Source organism: Lacerta agilis, chromosome 18 (genome assembly GCF_009819535.1).
Source record: "Lacerta agilis isolate rLacAgi1 chromosome 18, rLacAgi1.pri, whole genome shotgun sequence".
In the NCBI taxonomy this organism is placed as follows: domain Eukaryota; kingdom Metazoa; phylum Chordata; class Lepidosauria; order Squamata; family Lacertidae; genus Lacerta; species Lacerta agilis.
The window spans coordinates 2,805,529-2,825,404 of NC_046329.1; the positions used below are offsets into that span (position 1 = coordinate 2,805,529).

The 19,876-nt window shown below is 46.9% G+C and overlaps 1 protein-coding gene across 1 annotated transcript in view; it reads left to right on the forward strand.

The window, feature by feature from the left end:
- Window positions 1–2,935: 2,935 nt before the first annotated feature.
- ABHD8 (abhydrolase domain containing 8) overlaps window positions 2,936–19,876 on the forward strand; it is a 30,987-nt gene continuing 14,046 nt past the window's right edge. Inside the window, exon 1 of the mRNA XM_033136817.1 lies at window positions 2,936–3,014. The gene's annotated coding sequence lies outside the window, so the exon portion shown is untranslated. The remainder of the gene's footprint in view (window positions 3,015–19,876) is intronic.

Sequence of the window (19,876 nt, forward strand, 5' to 3'; positions counted from 1 at the left end):
TTGATTACCTAGTCCCTCCCAAGGTGAGCTAAGTCTGGCAGGACAGCTTACTCTATGGTCTTAACCCCTTCATGCACTAATTAGATTTAAGTATGTTGGTTATAGGGACCCAGGTGGCGCTGTGGGTTAAACCATAGAGCCTAGGGCTTGCTGATCAGAAGGTCGGTGGTTCGAATCCCTGTGACAGGGTGAGCTCCCATTGCTCGGTCCCAGCTCCTGCCCACCTAGCAGTTCAAAAGCACGTCAAAGTGCAAGTAGATAAAGGTAAACGGCGTTTCTGTGCGCTGCTCTGGTTCGCCAGAAGTGGCTTTGTCGTGCTGGCCACATGACCCGGAAGCTGTACGCCGGCTTTTCAGTGATGGCCCCGACCTGGTGGAATGCTCTGTCCCACGAGACTAGGGCCCTGCAGGACTCAATCTCCTTCCACAAGGCCTGTAAGACAGAGATATTCCGCCTGGCCTTCAATTTAGCCTGATCATTCATTCCTTTTCCCCTTCCCTTTTTCTATGAAGAAAGCCTTCTGAGAACCCCACATTTAAACTCTTCCCTGGTCTCCTTGCTGGCCCTAGCAGGACTAACTTGGCCAGTTAGCCCTGGCGATCACACATTTATGTTGTGTATATTCTGGCGTATAAGACTACTTTTTAATCCAGGAAAATCTTCTCAAAAGTCGGGGGTTGTCTTATACGCCGGGTGGAGAATCTGCGGTCGAGTATATCTCAAACTCTATATTTTAACTGGAAAAGTTGAGGGTCGTCTTATACGCCCAGTCGTCTTATACGCTGGAAAATACGGTACTTTATGCTGTTTTTAAGCTGTTTTTAAAGTTGTTTTTAATCAATGTTTTATATTTGTTGTTAGCTTCCCTGAGCCCGGCTTTTGAATCGGGAAGGGGGGGGGCGGGGTATAAATAAAAATTTTATTATTATTATTATTATTATTATTATTATTATTATTATTATTCTTATTCTTCCTCTGCCCAGCAGACCTAGAAATACTCCAGCCCACGTTCCTGGCTTTTCCTCCCTAACTAAATTTGTCTTTTGTAGAGTTCTGATCCTAATTTCTCCATTCACTCATGGTTCCCTCACTTCCCCTGGTACTACTCTCCTTGCAGGCATGTGCCCAAGAATGACCGGCACTTCAACAAGGTCAACAAGGATCATAGAATCATAGAATCATAGAATCCTAGAGTTGGAAGAGACCCCAAGGGCCATCCAGTCCAACCCCCTGCCAAGCAGGAAACACCATCAAAGCATTCCTGACAGGTGGCTGTAAAGCCTCCGCTACAAGACCTCCAAAGAAGGAGACTCCACCACACTCCTGGGCAGCAAATCCCACTGTCCAACAGCTCTTACTGTCAGGAAGTTCTTCCTAAGGTTTAGGTGGAATCTTCTTTCTTGTAGTTTGAATCCATTGCCCCGTGTCCGCTTCTCTGGAGCAGCAGAAAACAACCTTTCTCCCTCCTCTATATGACATCCTTTGATATATTTGAACATGGCTATCATATCACCCCTTAACCTTCTCTTCTCCAGGCTAAACATACCCAGCTCCCTAAGCCGTTCCTCATAAGGCATCGTTTCCAGGCCTTTGACCAGTGTTCCTGCCTGACATTACCTTGGGCTTCCAAATGTGTAATGATATCAGCAATGCAAGGTGGACGTACCGGTCCAGCCTATCTCCGTACTCCACGCGCAGGGAAGTAGTTTTGAACTATCAGAACTAAAGAGGGGAAAAGCTGTTGTCCATCATTGGGGGTCTGCACTGCGAATCCTCAAAGGCAGATGGCATCCATCTCTTGCATAGCTGTCAACTTTTCCCTTTTTTTTTTTAAAAAAAAATGGGAAATTCCCTTATTCCGAATAGGATTCCTCGCAAGAAAAGGGGAAAAGTTGACAGCTGTGCTTTTTGGTGTCCTCAAGATTCCACAGGCAAACAGGGATGCAAAGGCCACAAGGCGATAGCTATACAATGTTAGGTTAAAATAGTATATAAGAAGTTAAGAATTTGTTTTTTATATTAGAAGTTATGGTTATGAATAAGTAGATAGAGATAGGATAAGATGTTAATTGAAGATTAAGAATAATGGTGAATGATTGTTAAAATAGTTACAAAGTTACTAAAGTAAATTAGAATTGAACGCAGAAGAGAGAACGTGAGGAAGTCCCCCCAAGAAAGATTTGAAACAAGTTTATAATAATCAGATTGGTGTGTTTTAGTGTTTTTGTAGGGTGATAGGTATGTATTAGTTTTATTTGTTATTTGTATGTTGTGGTGTGTTTGTTTTATATGTAGAATGTATGTTTTTATTTGTTATTTTGTGTGGAAATACCAATAAATCTTATTTTTTTAAAAAAGCAAAGGCTACAATAAGAATAGTGAAAATGATATGGAGAAATTGCATCTTGTAAGAGTGGGGGAGGGAGCTGTTCTGCATGAAAAAATGTGTGCATTAAATTGCAATTGCACTATTATAATTTTCATGCAGGCCTTTAAAAAACAACAACCAGCTTTAAACTGGGGGAAACATGATTTGGACACCTCTGCTCAAGACTTACTGCCGCCAGCACACCTGCTGGGGGGTTGTCCTATAACCCTCCTCCTCTTTCTCCCCCCGCCCCCCCCCCCGCTGCTTTTTCTCCTCCTCCTCCTCCTCCTCCACCTGTCCGTCATGTGCCACAGACCCTCCTCCCACAAGGAGGGATTTGATGTGAAGGCAAAGCCAGCTCTCCTCTCCTCTTCCCCCTCCTCCTCCCCGTTTGCAGAGGTGAATTTCTGAAGGCAGGAAGGAAACCTGGGGCTGAAATCCCTACAGCTCTCATAGGGGGGGGGGGAATGTCAGCTGGACAGAATCACAGCAGCAGAAAGTGGGTTGGTTTGGGGTGGGGTGAACATTGCATGCAGTTCCTAGACAGATATTGAGCCTGCTCTTTCTTTCCTTCCTTCCTTCCTCCCTTCTCTTAACCATCTTTTGCCATCTCTCGGAGCCTGACTGGTCCTCGCGGATAAATGAGGTGAGATGCTCTGGTTTCGTGCGCGTTTACATTTTTTGCACCAGGGATGCGTTTCCAGGGAAGAGAAATGGAGGCGGGGGGGGGGGTGGAGGTAATAGGAAGGTCTGTGCAAAGAGGAAGGGAAGCGGCTGGTGGAAATGGCCAAGGAGCCTGGGAAACACAGCGTCGCCGAAGAGATCAGCCAGGATTTGCAAAGCTTTAAGGAGATTTGCATGCGAGCCGAGCTGGGTTCTTGAAAGCATTGCAACAACGTCAAGGGTTTGTTTGTTTGTTTGCATGTCGGTTTCGGCGGCAGCAGTAGTCGGGGCACCGGGAGGGTTGTCCTCTGTGCGTTGTCTTGCTAAAAATAATAAGAATAATTAGGTGCGTTGCCTTTTCAGCAGGAGGTTGCTGCATCTGCCCAGGGAGCCATTAAGGGGTTGGGGAGGAGGAGGAGGGAATTACTCGCCCCCCCCCCCAGCTTCCAACGCATGCATTTGAAAGGGCAATATCCAGGCAAGGTCAGGATGCATGCAGGAGGGCCTGGGATGGACGCTGGTCTCTTATCTCTGTGTGTGTTTTTGTGGAGTCAGGCCCTTGTGCACCTTGGCTCATTATTGCTGCACTGGCTGGCAGCCTTTCTCCGGGGCTTCAGGCAGAGGATCTTCCCGGCGGCTGCCACAAACCAACCCACTGATCCATCTATTTCTGTACTGTCTACACTGGCTGGCAGCAGTGGCTCTCTAGGATTTAAGACGGGGGTCCTGCCCCCCCCCCAGATGAGAGCACTTGAACCTGAGACTTACTTCATGCAAAGCTGGTGCCCCACCCCGGAGCTGTGCCCTTCCCTTAAAAACAGAGCAAGATTCTAGTCCTCATGGACTGGATTAAACAGAAAGCTGCCTTCTGCTGTTCCATCTAGCTCATCACTGACCGGCAGTGTCCCGCTGGGGTTTCTGGCCCTACCTGGATATGCTGCCAGAGAGTTAACCTGAGATTTCCTGCATGCACGGCAGCACAGATGTTCTGCGATATCTCTCCCCCCAAATCAAAGAGGCTTCCTATCACCTGAGAGTCAATTCCAATAGATTTTTATTGTTTATAGCCCGTGGCAATCGCAATACAGTATGAGGTTGAATCATGCAACTATAATAATAAATAATAATAATTATTATTATTTATGTAATTATTTATGAAATATATTACTTGCACCAGACCAGGACAAATCTACAATGTCCAGATTTTTTTTTTAAAGCATTCCTTCCGGTCTGCACCCCTGGGGTTTGGCACTTGCACTATCCAGAAAGGTTCCCCTTACCTTTCTGGACTCTGGTGCGAATGGTGCCACCCTATAACTGATGCGCTTCTCAACACCTGCCAACAGCCATTCAGTTTTAAAAAAACATGAAGAATCCCCTTCCCCCCCCCCCCCCCAGTGCCAGAACTTCCTAGGTTATGGCGGTAACTCAAGACCACAGCTTGGCAGTGGCTAATAATTTAGAAGGTCTTGCCTTCTAAATATCTCCTGTAGCGTAAGAAACGGACTCCACTGGGTGAATCCTGAATTTGAACCCATTAGCTTTTTCCTTTGTGGACAGGTTCCCCCCACCGGTTTTAAATCCGTATCGTTATTTTCATAGCTCAGTTGGTAGAGCATGAGACTCTTAATCCCAGGGTCGTGGGTTTGAGCCTCACGCTGGGTGGAAGATTCCCACACCCCCAACATTATTATTATTATTATTATTATTATTATTATTATTATTATTATTATTATCATCATCATCATCATCATCATCGTAGCACCCTATATCTGCAAGTCTCAGGAAGGTTCACAAAAAACACAAACCGCATAATAAAAATAATTTGATTTGATTTGATTCGATAATAAAAATAAGAACAAAAACTAAACCGATAATCACGTTTCCCGCAACACATTTAAAAGGGTGTTGGGTGTCAATTAGCCAAAGGCCTGGCTGAAGAGGAACGTTTTTTGCCAGGCACCTAAAGGTATATATCAGGGGTCAGCAAACGTTTTCAGCAGTTTTCACTGTCCCTCAGACCTTGTGGGGGGCCGGACTATATTTTTTTTTGGGGGGGGGGAAATGAACGAATTCCTTAGGCCCCACAAATAACCCAGAGATGCATTTTAAATAAAAGGACACATTCTACTCGTGTAAAAACACGCTGATTCCTGCACTGTCTGCGGGCCGGATTGAGACGGCGATTGGGCCGGGCCTTAGTTTGCCTATCCACGGTACATATAATGAAGGTGCCAGGCGAACGTCCCTGGGGAGAGCATTCCACAGATGGGGAGCCAGTGCAGAAAAGGCCCTGTGACAGGGTGGATTTGATTTAAATCAAACCGATTTAAAACACGATTTAAATCACTAGTCAGTAAGGCTAGTGGATTTAAATCAAAAAATCCGATGTAAATAAAAAAAATCTGATTTAAATTAAAAAATCCGATTTAAATAAAATATCAGATTTAAATTTAAAAAATCTGATTTAAATAAAAAAAATCAGATTTAAATTTAAAAAATCAGATTTAAATTTAAAAAAATCAGATTTTTTTTATTTAAATCGGATTTTAAAAAATTTAAATCCACCCTGAGCCTTACTGACTAGTGATTTAAATCGTGATTTAAATCGGTTTGATTTGAATCAAATCCACCCTGCCCTGTGATCGTGTTGCCGCCCTTGGCATTTTTCCATCTCCGCCGTATTAAACAGTTGGCCCCCTACCTCTCTCGCCCTGATCTGGCCACAGTGATCCATGCGACGGTCACCTCCAGACTTGATTATTGTAACTCGCTCTACGCGGGGCTGCCCCTAAGACTGACCCAGAAACTCCAGCGGGTGCAGAATGCCGCGGCGAGGCTCCTTACGGGGTCCTTGCCGCGGGACCACATTCATCCAGTGCTTTACCAGCTGCACTGGCTCCCGGTGGAGTACAGGATCAGGTTTAAGGTGCTGGTTTTGACCTTTAAAGCCCTATGCGGTTTAGGACCCTCGTATTTAAGGGACCGCCTCTCCTGGTATGTCCCATGTAGGACCTTAAGGTCCTCAAATAATAACCTTTTGGAGGTCCCGAGCAACAAAGACGTTAGGTTGGCCTCAGCTAGGGCCAGGGCCTTCTCAATATTGGCCCCGACTTGGTGGAACAGCCTATCACAAGAGACCAGGGCCCTGCAGGATTTGGCATCTTTCCGCAGGGCCTGCAAGACGGAGCTGTTCCACCTGGCCTTTGGGTTGGTTTCTGTTTGATATTTATGCTTCATCTTTTATTGGTGGGATATTTTGAAATTGAGACCTGCAGTTTTAATTGAATTTTAAATTTGTATTTTAATCTGTTATTTTAAATTGATCGTTTTTATGTTTCTTGCTGTGATTTTAATTGATGTTAGCCGCCCTGAGCCCGGTTTTCTGGCTGGGAAGGGCGGGGTATAAATAAAATTATTGTTATTATTATTATTATTATTATTATTATTATTATTATTATTATTATTGTGCTCCCTTCCAGCTTTGCAATTCTGTGATTCTGCAAAATGAGCGCAGCAAAGGGTTTGCGGGGAAGTGTGGCTTTGGCATGTCACAGCCCCCACCCCCCAGCTTGCAAGAGGAATGGTGTGCTTTGGCAGCTGTGTTGCAAACCCCCCCCTTCCCCAAAAGCCCCAGACAAACCCAGATATATATATGTTTAAAAGCAATTACATAAATATTGCAGCTAGGGTGATGTGGATTCTGTTCTGACATTTATGAAACTACAATAATCGGCCTCAAGAAGGGAAATCACACCCTGGAGAATTTTAACTCAGTTTTCCTTACCCGCCCTCACTTTTTTTTAAAAAAAACAACAACAACCAAACACCCCAAGTTTCTAGACCTCAAGGTAGCCAGTACGCTGAAGCCACGTGGTGCTGGCATTGGTGGGTGGGAACAGGAGGACTCACAAGTGGATGGAGCTCCAGTACCATAATTCATGGAGGCTGGCAGAAATGGAATACGTTGTGTGTATTTTGCAATTCCAAAAAATGATTACAGTGAGCATCATTTAGAGATATTGTTGTGGTGTTCATATTTTAGTGAGTAGGGTTGGAATCTGAGGCATTTCTTTTTAAATACGGAGTGCAGGGCAGCCTGAGGAGAGAACTGTCAGTATTAAGCGGTGAACATTTACATTTTTGGACCTGCCGTATCCCGAATTTCAGAGTTGATAAATTCTGTTTATTTTCCGTGTTTGCACCCGTCTTGCAGGATTTCTGTTTATGGGTGAGGGATGGAAAATGGGAGAAAGTTGCTGGAACTTGGTGTTCACTCTGTGCCCCAGTCACACCCTTTTCCAGAGGACTTATCGTCTTCGGATCCAACTAGGTGTAACAGCAGTAGGCTTGTTTTTGTTGTTCAGTCGTTCAGTCGTGTCCGACTCTTCGTGACCCCATGGACCAGAGCACGCCAGGCACGCCTATCCTCCACTGCCTCCCGCAGTTTGGCCAAACTCATGCCAGTCGCTTCGAGAACACTGTCCAACCATCTCGTCCTCTGCCGTCCCCTTCTCCTTGTGCCCTCCATCTTTCCCAACATCAGGGTCTTTTCCAGGGAGTCTTCTCTTCTCATGAGGCGGCCAGAGTACTGGAGCCTCAACTTCAGGATCTGCCCTTCCTGTGAGCACTCAGGGCTGATTTCTTTAAGGATGGATAAGTCTGATCTTTTTGCAGTCCATGGGACTCTCAAGAGTCTCCTCCAGCACCATAATTCAAAAGCATCAATTCTCCGGCGATCAGTCTTCTTTATGGTCAGGTCTTCTTTATGGTCCAAGATGGGACAGGTCATAGCGGAGAATTTAGACTAAATGTTATCCACCTGGAGAAGGAACTGGTAAGCCATTCCAGTATCTCTGCCAAGAAAACTCTGTGGACAAAGCAGTAGGCTACCTACCTGTAACTAGCAGTAGGGTTAACGTGCCAGAGTTCGCTAAAACTATATGAACTTGTTTGGGTTGAAAGCAGGGTTAGAAACTCAGATAAACAAACGAACGAACAAAAGTCTCCTTAAGGCTTAAACCAAGGTTGCAGTGGCCAAAATGGAATGCCTGGTTGCCATTTTTTGGGCAAGACAGCTCTAAAGTCTCACCCCTTGCTTTTTCTTTTAGGACTAATTGCAGTCGTTAACAGTCATCAACAGGTTTTCCACACCCATCAGCCAATCCCCCATTCCCACCCCCCTTCTGAGTTATACCCCTCCTCACTCTCTCACTATATATAAGGGTCTGGTGACTTCTGCTTCAGTGTATCTGAAGAAGTGTGCATGCACACGAAAGCTCATACCAAGAACAAACTTAGTTGGTCTCTAAGGTGCTACTGGAAGGATTTTTTAATTTTTAATTTTGTTTTGACTATGGCATACCAACACGGCTGCCTACCTGAAACTTAAAGAAGAATACTCACTTGATCCAAAGACAGTCCACACATCTATTGGCCTGTTCCGACCTCTTCTTCGTAATGGTGACTGAGACCATTCATAACGTAGGAATATTCTTCCCAACTCTGAACAGGGCAACTGAAGGCAAGCGACAACAATTCACTATAACACTGTTCACTGCTGCTGCTCAGGCTGCACAGAAAAAGCGTTTTGGTTCCTGAAATTCATTCCGGTTGTGCAGATAAAATATATTGGAGAGAATGCTACAGGAGGGGGCGGTATTGGTGTTTGAAAACAGTGCAGATCCAAGGATCCCTAGATGGGGGAGATGTCAGGTGCCATCGTGGTGCCCAGGCATCTTCACTTGGCCAATAGTCAGGTGCAAGATATGCCTGGTGCCTGGCTAATTTTGAATACTGGTTGAAAGTCCTGTTTGAGGACTTCCCTTAGGGGCACTTGCTTGGCCGCTGAGTAGGCAGGACGCTGGACCATGGCGCCACCCAGCTGCAGGGCTCTTCTTATGGAACCTCCAGGTCCAGAGGCAGTCTATCTTGATTCCTAGGTTCTTAAGGGCATTTGGCCACTGTGGGAACAGGGTACTGGACTAGATGGGGCCCCCTTTGGCCTGATCCAGCCAAACCCTTGAGACGGAGGGGAATCTCCAGCTGGGACATAATCTTGCTGGGGCGGAAGGCATTGTGGCCCCCTTACTATCTGCCCCCTGCTTCGTGGTGAGTTGGCAGAGCTGATGCCATCTGGCTCCTGTCAAGAACGCCTCCATTGGCTTAGGGTACAAGGCGTTTAACCGGTTTACCTTCCCACTGCCAACAGGAGCAGGGTAGGAATTGTTGTCACCCCTCCCTCGAATCCAGAACTCATCCCAGCGATGTGGGCGGTGCTCTGAGCCACGTCGTGGTGCCTTGTGCTTCGCACCCTCGCTTTCAGGGCCTGGGAGAAGGGTCGAGCGAAGGAGCCCTTTGCCCATGCTCATTGGGCAGCAGTGCGCCTGCTGTGCTGGTGCTTTTGAAACCAAGCTTCCAGCTGAAGGTGACAACAGAGGCTTGTTGGTGGTAGCCCCCAACGAGCATATAAAATTCCTTGTACATTCTGTGCAGACTTTGGGCTAGAGGTAAGTTAAAGGGACCCCTGACCGTTAGGTCCAGTCGTGTCCGACTCTGGGGTTGAGACGCTCATCTCGCTTCATTGGCCGAGGGAGCCGACATACAGCTTCTGGGTCATGTGGCCAGCATGACTAAGCCGCTTCTGGCGAACCAGAGCAGCGCATGGAAATGCCGTTTACCTTCCCGCCGGAGTGGTACCTAGTTATCTATACTTGCACTTTGACGTGCTTTTGAACAGCTAGGTGGGCAGGAGCTGGGACCGAGCAACGGGAGCTCACCCCGTTGTGGGGATTCGAACCGCCAACCTTCTGATCGGCAAGCCCTGGGCTCTGTGGTTTAACCCACAGCGCCACCCGCTGTGGTTGCAATTCTCCCTCCAATCCCATTTCTTTAGGGAAATGGGATGCTGCCTTATACCAAGTCAGACCCTTCTTTGGCCCACTGAGCTCAGTATCGTCTGCACTGGCCGGCAGCTGCCCTCCAGAGTTTCCATGCAGGGCGTCTCCTCCTGGCCTCATCTGGAGAAGCCAGGGATTGAACTGTAAGACCTTGTGCACTCAAAGCAGATGCTCTGCTTGTCTGAGCTTCTCCCTCTTGGGAATGTGGACTGTAGGATTGTGTCTGTGTGTTTTATGCTGAACAGGCAGAGCGATGCAGTTAGATAACAATAGACTCTGAGTTTCGTAGCCTTGCACGGTTCCCTGGCGCGCCCCCTTTAAGATGGCAAGGTACATTTGTGGAAATCACAGCTGCATCGAACTGATGAGGACGCCCTCCCATCGGAAGTCAAGGGAAAAAGAAACTGTGCAGCTGCAGAAGATCTGAAGGCAGCCCTAAATAGGGAGGTTTTTTAAATGTATAATGTTTTATTATATTTTTTGTATATGCTGCCTGCCACCCAGAGTGGCTGGGGAAACCGAGTCAGATGGGCGGGGAATAATAGATAGATAGATAAACAGACAGACAGACATAGAGAAATAAATATAATTTTTGCATTGCAGGGGGTTGGACTTGATGACCCTTGGGGTCCCTTCCAACTGTACAGTTCCGTGATTCTATGATTCTACTCAAGGTAGACCCTATTGCAATTATCATTATTAAATTTTCTATATCGCCCTTTATCAGTAGATCTCAGGGCGGTTTACAACATAAAATTACAATTTAAAAAAAAAACACACCACAAACTGCATACTAAAAATAAGAACCGACCCCCACCCCAATAATGTCCCCTCCCACGATACATTTAAAAGGACGTCGGATGCCAATCAGCCCAAGGCCTGACGCCTAAAGGTGTACACTACAGCTACCTACCTGTAAGTGGTACCTCTGGTTACGAGCTTAATTCGCTCCGGAGGTCCGTTCTTAAGCTGAAACCGTTCGTAACCCATGGCACGCTTTCGCCAGTGGGGCCTCCAAAAAGAATTTGTTCGTAATCCCAAAAAAATGGGTTGTAATCCCAAAAAAAAAGGTTGCAAACCGGGACACGCACTTCTGGGTTTGACGTGTTTGTATTAAAAAACGTCTGCAAACCAAGGTACCACTGTATAATGAAAGGCACCAGCCGGACCTCCCTGGGGACAGCATCTCATAGATGGGGAGTTGTACGTTGGTTGTAGCCCATGAGAACAGCCCTGCAGCAGCTAGATCAGGCCAAAAAAAGGGGGGGGAGTCATAGATAGAATCTCAGGATTGTAGATTTGAGAGGGTCCTTGAGAATCACCCAGCTAGTCCTCATGCTTTTGCATAAACAGCTAATTTAATCGAGGCCACTGCCTTAGACCCTTAATCCATCTAGCTCAGTTTTGTCTACACTGAGAGCCAGTGTGGTGTAGTGCTTAAGAGCGGTGGACTCGTAATCTGGTGAACCGGGTTCACGTCTCCGCTCCTCCACATGCAGCTGCTGGGTGACCTTGGGCTGGTCACGCTTCTCTGAAGTCTCTCAGTCCCACTCACCTCACAGGGAGGAAGGGAAAGGAGAATGTTAGCCGCTTTGAGACTCCTTCGGGGAGTGATAAAGCGGGATATCAAATCCAAACTCTTCTTCTCCTCCTCCTGGATTTCAGAGGGGGAGGGGATATCTCTCAGCCCTACCTGGAGATGCCCCCTGGGGATTGAGCTGCAAGAAAGGAGAGCATTACTGAAGAAGGGTCATCCTGGATCAGGTCCAACGTCCTCCCCTTACAATGGCCGCAGTGCTAGAAATTAGCCAGGCGCCAGGAGCGTTTTGCCTGAAACCCTGGAGAGCTGCTGCTGCCAGTCAGTGTGGACATGACTGAGCTAGATGGCTCAGCAGCATCAGGCAAGCATCTCTGGTTCCTATCCACCGGTGAGTGGGTGTGGTTTTCTCGTGTAAGGAAAGATTCCTAAAAGGAGGGATACACATCTACTAAATAAATCAAGATATGTCAAAACCGACGTACCAAGACAGCCCTGTTGTGTTGGAGGGGCGCCGGCTTCTTTTGCTGGACACCTGCCCAAAAATCTTCCCCTGGCGTATGCACACAGGAGCTGTTTATACTGTTCTCTTTCTCTCCCCTTTCTTCCTTCTCTCTTTCTCTCTCTCTCTCCAGTCTGTGGAATGCAAGAGTAGGCAGGGCTCTGTGGTGGGACAAGAGTGATGCACCCCACAAAATATCGGCCGGGGTGGAGGTGGGTGAGGGGGTGGGTGCACATAGCTGGCGTGATTTTTAAACAAAGAAGGAGAGAAAACACTCTCCCCCCCCCTGCGGTTTTCCAGCAAGTGGCATTCAGAAGCATTGCTGCCTCCGAGTCCAACTGTGGAGGCAGAGCGATAGTGGTCTTATCTTCCTCCATGAGTCATAGAATCCTAGAGTTGGAAGAGACCCCAAGGGCCATCCAGTCCAACCCCCTGCCAAGCAGGAAACACCATCAAAGCATTCCTGACAGATGGCTGTCAAGCCTCCGCTTAAAGACCTCCAAAGAAGGAGACTCCACCACACTCCTTGGCAGCAAATCCCACTGTCGAACAGCTCTTACTGTCAGGAAGTTCTTCCTAAGGTTTAGGTGGAATCTTCTTTCTTGTAGTTTGAATCCATTGCCCCGTGTCCACTTCTCCGGAGCAGCAGAAAACAACCTTTCTCCCTCCTCTATATGACATCCTTTTATATATTTGAACATGGCTATCATATCACCCCTTAACCTTCTCTTCTCCAGGCTAAACATACCCAGCTCCCTAAGCCGTTCCTCCTAAGGCATCGTTTCCAGGCCTTTGACCATTTTGGTTGCCCTCCTCTGGACACCTTCCAGCTTGTCAGTATCCTTCTTGAACTGTGGTGCCCAGAACGGGACACAGTATTCCAGGTGAGGTCTGACCAGAGCGGAATACAGTGGTACTATTACTTCCCTTGATCTAGATGCTATACTCCTGTTGATGCAGCCCAGAATTGCATTGGCTTTTTTAGCTGCTGCATCACACTGTCGACTCATGACCCAGTCCTCTTTTAAAGGTAAAGGTAAAGGGACCCCTGACCATTAGGTCCAATCGCGGACAACTCTGGGGTTGCGGCGCTCATCTTGCGTTACTGGCCGAGGGAGCCGGCGTACAGCTTCCGGGTCATGTGGCCAGCAGGACTAAGCCACCTCTGGCGAACCAGAGCAGCGCACGGAAACGCCATTTACCTCCCCGCCGGAGTGGTACCTATTTATCTACTCGCACTTTGACGTGCTTTCAAACTGCTAGGTGGGCAGGAGCAGGGACCGAGCAACGGGAGCTCACCCCGTCATTGCGGGGATTCGAACCGCCGACCTTCCAAATTGGTGCCTATCACTCCCTCCTGCGGGAGGGAGGGATTTTCGCAGTTGAACTGCGCTGTGCGAAGGCTTCCTCTTGCGTGCCTCGATTCTTCCAACATTCAGCTTCCTGGGACGTCCACCAGTTCTGAGAGAAGCTTTCATCCACCCACTTTCTCCGTGACGCGAATGTTTTACAAACCTCTTTCTTGTTGCCTCTCGCTCGCCTTTAAACTGATGAAGTCCCAGACCACCCTGAATTCCTAAAGGACGGAAATAAAGGGAAGCAGCCTTCATAAACTGTGTGCGTCCTAGTGTTTCGGAGGACGAGTTAATTTTAAAAGGGGGCTTATGGGTCCTGGAAGATGCTTCTGCAAGCTCAGCGGCCGGAGCATGAGACTCTGAATCTCAGGGTCGTGGGTTCGAGTCCCACGTTGGGTGAAAGATTCCTGCATCGCAGGGGGGTTGGACTTTCTGGAGATAGTGAATGCCAGGAAGTGCCTGGTTCAGAATACCAATATCTGGGGGGCGGGATGGGGTGTGTGTTTGTGTGTCAGGAAGGGGCTATTGTTGCCAAGCCTCGCTGCCTTTGCCCTTTCTAGAAATGGGATGCATTTGGTTCAGTCCATCAAAGTTCTTTGCTTAGACTGATGAGGGCTCAAGATGTGGGGGGGCAGAAACAGAAGTGTCCGCAGAGAATCAGCCTCTCTGTGTGTGTTCCAAGCACCATTACTATCTCTCGATATGGGTGGTGTTGAGAGAGCCACAAGATCTGAGGTGTGGGCTATTTTTTGTGGGGAGGGGGGTTTGCTCTTGCCATTTGGGTGTTTGGAAGTGTGCGAGTTTCTCAGGGTGGAAATACCCAGGGGGTTCCCAAAGTGTGGTTATCTAGGCGGGGTGCTAAAAAAAATAAGGTGACAGCAGGGGAGGGTGTAAAGGACTGTGTGAAAAGCTGGCATCACTGGGTCAGTTTCTTTGATTTTGTTGAATTAATTAAACTAAGTTTCAGTTGGATTTTTGAGTAAGTGGGCTACTAATTGTCACTGCTTTGAATAAAATAAAAAAATTCCTTCCAGTAGCACCTTCGTTGTCGTTCAGTCGTTCAGTCGTGTCCGCCTCTTCGTGACCCCATGGACCAGAGCACGCCAGGCACGCCTATCCTTCACTGCCTCCCGCAGTTTGGCCAAACTCATGCCAGTCGCTTCGAGAAAACTGTCCCACCATCTCATCCTCTGTCGTCCCCTTCTCCTTGTGCCCTCCATCTTTCCCAACATCAGGGTCTTTTCTAGGGAGTCTTCTCTTCTCATGAGGTGGCCAAAGTACTGGAGCCTCAACTTCAGGATCTGTCCTTCTAGTGAGCACTCAGGGCTGATTTCTTTAAGGATGGATAGGTTTGATCTTCTTGCAGTCCATGGGACTCTCAAGAGTCTCATCCAGCACCATAATTCAAAAGCATCAATTCTTTGAAGAAGTGTGCATGCACATGAAAGCTCATACCAAGAACAAACTTAGTTGGTCTCTAAGGTGCTACTGGAAGGAATTATTTTATTTTATTTTGTTTTGACTATGGCAGACCAACACGGCTACCTACCTATAACTGCTTTGAATGTTACTGTTTCTATGATCCTGTATGTATGCTTTAGTTGAGATTCCTGCGTTGCAGAGGGTTGGACGAGAAGACCCCCCGGGGTCCCTCCCAATGCTACAAGCCGATGATTATTTTTCTTGGTGGGTCGTGCAAACTGCTATAATAATAATAATAATAATAATAATAATAATAATAATAATAATAATAATAATAATAATAATAATTTACTATTTATACCCTGTCCATCTGGCTGGGTTTCCCCAGCCACTCTGGGCGGCTTCTAACAAAATACTAAAATACAATAGTCTTGTCAAACATGCTCGTCTGAATAATTTTTTATTGGGCATGGGGCACTGGGGATGAATTTGTGGAACCAAGGTGGCAGGCCCCCCCCCCAAAAAGTTTGGGCGCCAGTGATATGAGCTGTCTCATCCCTCACTCAACAAACAGAACCCCCCCCCCTCTATCCCTTTGTGGATTCCTTTCTCAGCCTTTCCTTCTCAGCCACCAGCTCTCTCTTTCTCTCTCTTCTTTCCAAGCCGTTATATAAAACCCAGGCACGCTCAGCTTGAATTAGGTCAAGAGAAACTGCACGCCCCTCTTCACTTCTGTTCTCTTTCTAAAGATTCAAGCGATGGGGAAGGGATGTGAGCTTTGGGATGGGGGTGTGTGTGTGTGTCGTTGCCCATAATTTGAATGCATCCCTCTTGGAAGCAGAGCTTGCCCCCCCCCCTGGCTGAAAGGGGAGAGGCGAGTTTCCTTTCCCAGAAGGATTTACTCCCTTGGCCTCTTCCTAAAAGCTTTTAATCCGGAATCTTTTTCATTTTCTTTTAATTTGGAGGTGCAGTTTTGCAAGCAGGAAACATAAAAAGGTTTTTAAGGCAATTCATTAGGTTCCATCCACTGTTTGTCGTATTCAGAGTTCCGGCTGAAGCTCAAAATTTATCTTCAGTTTGCAGATTATTATTATTATTAATAATAATAATAATAATAATATTCATTTCATTTCTACACACCTCATTATATTTTTAAGATAGGGAAAGGCTCTGCGGCAGAACAGCTGCTTTGCATGCAGAAGGGTCCGTCTCCCCTGTCATCTCAGAAAAGACCCTTGTTTTGAAACACTGCTGCTGCCAGTTAGTGTGGGCAGCACTGACCTAGAAGTCCGCTTCCTATTTAAATGGGTCATTGCTTTGCTTTCAAAGGGCAGGGCCACAGGTCAGCCAAAGAGTGTCAGCTTTTGCATGCCAAAGGTCCCATGTCCCCTCTCCCGGAGGTATCTCTAGGTAGGACTGGGAGAGCTGCTGTCGGTCAGTGTGGACAATACCAAGCTAGATGGAGCCCTATGGCCTGACTCAGTGTAAGGCAACATACCTGCGTTGCACAGAAAAAGCTAGATATATGGGTAATTGGAAATAGAAACTGGAGGCAGCTGTTTTGAAGAAGGACACATTCATCGGTTCCAGTGTTAGAAATTAGCCGGGTGCCAGGTGCGTTTTCCAGCTGGTGTGGGTCCCTGCAGAGATTCCTGGATGCCAGATCGGCGACTGGCATCTCCCTCTGGCTGCCACCTCCAGCTGTCTTAAGCAGGTCAGCAGAAGAACTTATTGGTTGCATTTATCTCCCACCTTTTTCTCCAAGGAGTCCATGGTCCATCCCCCTCCTCAGTTAATCCCTACAACGACCCTGTGAGGTGGGCCAAGAGACTGACTGACTCCAAGGTCGCCCAGTGAGCTTCATGACTGAGTGGGGACTCGAACTCTGATCTCCCACGTCCTCGTCCGACGCTCTAACCACTACACCACCCTGCCTTCCTAGAGTCCTCCTGCTATGGGGCAGCTCTATAAGTAGGTAGATCAATGGGGGGGCAGGGTGGATTTGATTTAAATCACTAGTCAGTAAGGCTCAGGGTGGATTTAATTTTTTTAAAAAAATTGATTTAAATAAAAAAAATCCGATTTAAATAAAAAAATCCAATTTAAATTTTAAAAAATCCAATTTTTTAAATAAAAAAAATCCAATTTAAATTTTAAAAAATCCAATTTTTTAAATAAAAAAAATCCAATTTAAATTTAAAAAATCCAATTTAAATCGGATTTAAAAAAAAAATTAAATCCACCCTGAGCCTTACTGACTAGTGATTTAAATTGTGATTTAAATCAGTTTGATTTAAATCAGTTTGATTTAAATCAAATCCACCGGGGGGGGGGGGCAAATGTCCCTGAGAAAAGGACTTGAAATATTTTCTTGGAAGCCTGAATTTGCTTTATTTGATGTTTTAATGTGTTGAAAACCGCTTTGAGGTTTTTTCTTTAAAACGGAAAGCGGTATAGAAAGGAAATGAAAAATAATGACGATAATAACAAATTGCATCGTAAAACAACAACAACAACGCGCCTAGACATCTTAACCTAGATTTAAGGTTCCAGTTGGCGATGAGATTATATATCTGAGTTTCTAACACTCCGAGACTCCCCAGTTTCGGCCTCCGTTTTTGTCCTCCTCCAAACTCGGACTCCACTTTGCATAAGAATGTTCTGGAACCTGGTTGGAACCTCGGAACTTCCTGCGCATCCGAGCATCGCCAAGTTCCAAGGTATTGTCTGGCCCAGAGGGACCCCTCAGAATTATCCGCATTTGAAAGAGGGGAGAGAGAGAGATAGAAAAGGATAGCGGAGAGGTTTGCCTCCTTGGCTTTCGGCAAACCCTCTTCGATTTGGAATAGTTTCCCCTCCTCTGCGCCATGGCTGCCAATTTGGCCACCGCCAACACTTTCGCCTGCAGAAGAAAGGGGTCCTTCCTTGCCTCCCCATCGGGGAAAGAGCCATTCATGGCCAGTTTCCTAGGAGACCACAGAACGCGCCTCAGAGATGGCCACATCCTGCATCCGCAGCTGAGAACTGAGTGCAGAAGGTAGTCTTTGTCAGCCAAGAAATAGACACAGGTTCCTGATCCTAAAAAAACCCCAAACCCTTCACCTCTTGTTAGGCTGTGGGACTCCCTCCCACAGGAATCAGGGATGGCCCCCAACCTGTTGTTGTTCAGTTGTTCAGTCGTGCCCGACTCTTCGTGACCCCATGGACCAGATCACACCAGGCACCCCATCCTCCACTGCCTCCCTGCAGTTTGGTCAGACTCATGCTAGTCGCTTCGAGAACACTGTCCAACCATCTCGTCCTCTGTCGTCCCCTTCTCCTTGTGCCCTCCATCTTTCCCAACATCAGGGTCTTTTCTAGGGAGTCTTCTCTTCTCAAGAGGTGGCCAAAGTACTGGAGCCTCAACTTCAGGATCTGTCCTTCTAGTGAGCACTCAGGGCTGATTTCCTTCAGAATGGATAGGTTTGATCTTCTTGCAGTCCATGGGACTCTCAAGAGTCTCCTCCAGCACCATCATTCAAAAGCATCAATTCTTCGGCGATCAGCCTTCTTGATGGTCCAGCTCTCACTTCCGTACATCACTACTGGGAAAACCATAGCTTTAGCTATACGGACCTTTGTCGGCAAGGTGATGTCTCTGCTTTTTAAGATGCTGTCTGGGTTCCTCGTTGCTTTCCTCCCAAGAAGCAGACGTCTTTTAATTTCATGACTGCTGTCACCATCTGCTGTGATCATGGAGCCCAAGAAAGTCAAATCTCTCACTGCCTCCATTTCTTCCCCTTCTATTTGCCAGGAGGTGACGGGACCAGTGGCCATGATCTTAGTTTTTTTGATGTTGAGCTTCAGACCATATTTTGCGCTCTCCTCTTTCACCCTCATTAAAAGGTTCCTTAATTCCTCCTCACTTTCTGCCATCAAGGTTGTGTCATCTGCATATCTGAGGTTGTTGATATTTCTTCCGGCAATCTTAATTCCGGTTTGGGATTCATCCAGTCCAGCCTTTCGCATGATGAATTCTGCATATAAGTTAAATAAGCAGGGAGACAATACACAGCTAACAACCTAGATGTCTTTAAAAAAGGATTCACACAAGAGGAGGCTATCAGTGGCTACTAGCCAGAATGGGAACCACAGGAGAACGTTGAACTTGTGCTTGGGCCCTGTTTGTGGGTTTCCCAATAAAGGCATCTGGTTGACCACTGTGAGAACAGGGTGATGGGTTAGATTGGATTGATCTAGAAGCCAGTCTCTTCTTGCTTTCTTATCGGACCTCCAGGACCAGAGGCAGTCTACCTCGGCTCCTAGGAATTGCGGGATATTTGGCCATTTTGAGAACAGGATGTTGAACTTGGTGGCCCCTGATCCAGCAGGCTGTTCTTACATTTCTGTGTGTTTCTCTAGCTTTCCCCCCCTCTGGAACCTGCAGTCAAGGGGTGGTGTCTGCCGTATTTGCTTTGATTCTTAAATAATAATAATAATAATAATAATAATAATAATAATAATAATAATAATAATAATTATTATTATTATTATTATTTGTGTGTGTCTTTTGATAAGCGGAAGCAGAAATGGTTCCTGCAGGCCGAATCCTGCAATTTTGCTGTCCGCCTTTTCCATATTTCACCCAAACCCATCCTTACTGGGTGGGTGGTGGAAAAGAGGGGAGACAGTGGGGGCTTATGTAACAGGGTTCCTTCTGGGCTCAGAAGCAATGTTATGCAACCAGCTCTTAGTTCTTGGAGTCGCTCAGATGGTACCCGACTCCACCCTGGTTGCCATGGTGACCAGCATCTCTCCCTCTCCCTCTCTCTCTCTCTGTGCAATGTGTTTTCTTTCAACAAAGGTCCCCTGCATTTCTTCGTCTTTCAGTCTTATTTTCCGCTCCGTGAAAGAAGGAGGCCTTGACACAGAAGGGTCGATGGCGCAGCACGCTGTAATCGGCAGCCATTCCCCCAGCTCCTCAACACACAAATCCTCCCTCCTTAAGTGACTCGTGGGTTTGCAAGGGTGTGAGATGGGGGTTGGGGGTCAGTTCGAGCCTTTTGCAGATTTTGAACTAAAGGTTGATCTGGCGTGGGATTATTGGGTAGGCCTCGTTTGATGGCTTCAGCTCTGCTTTTGGACCGAGGG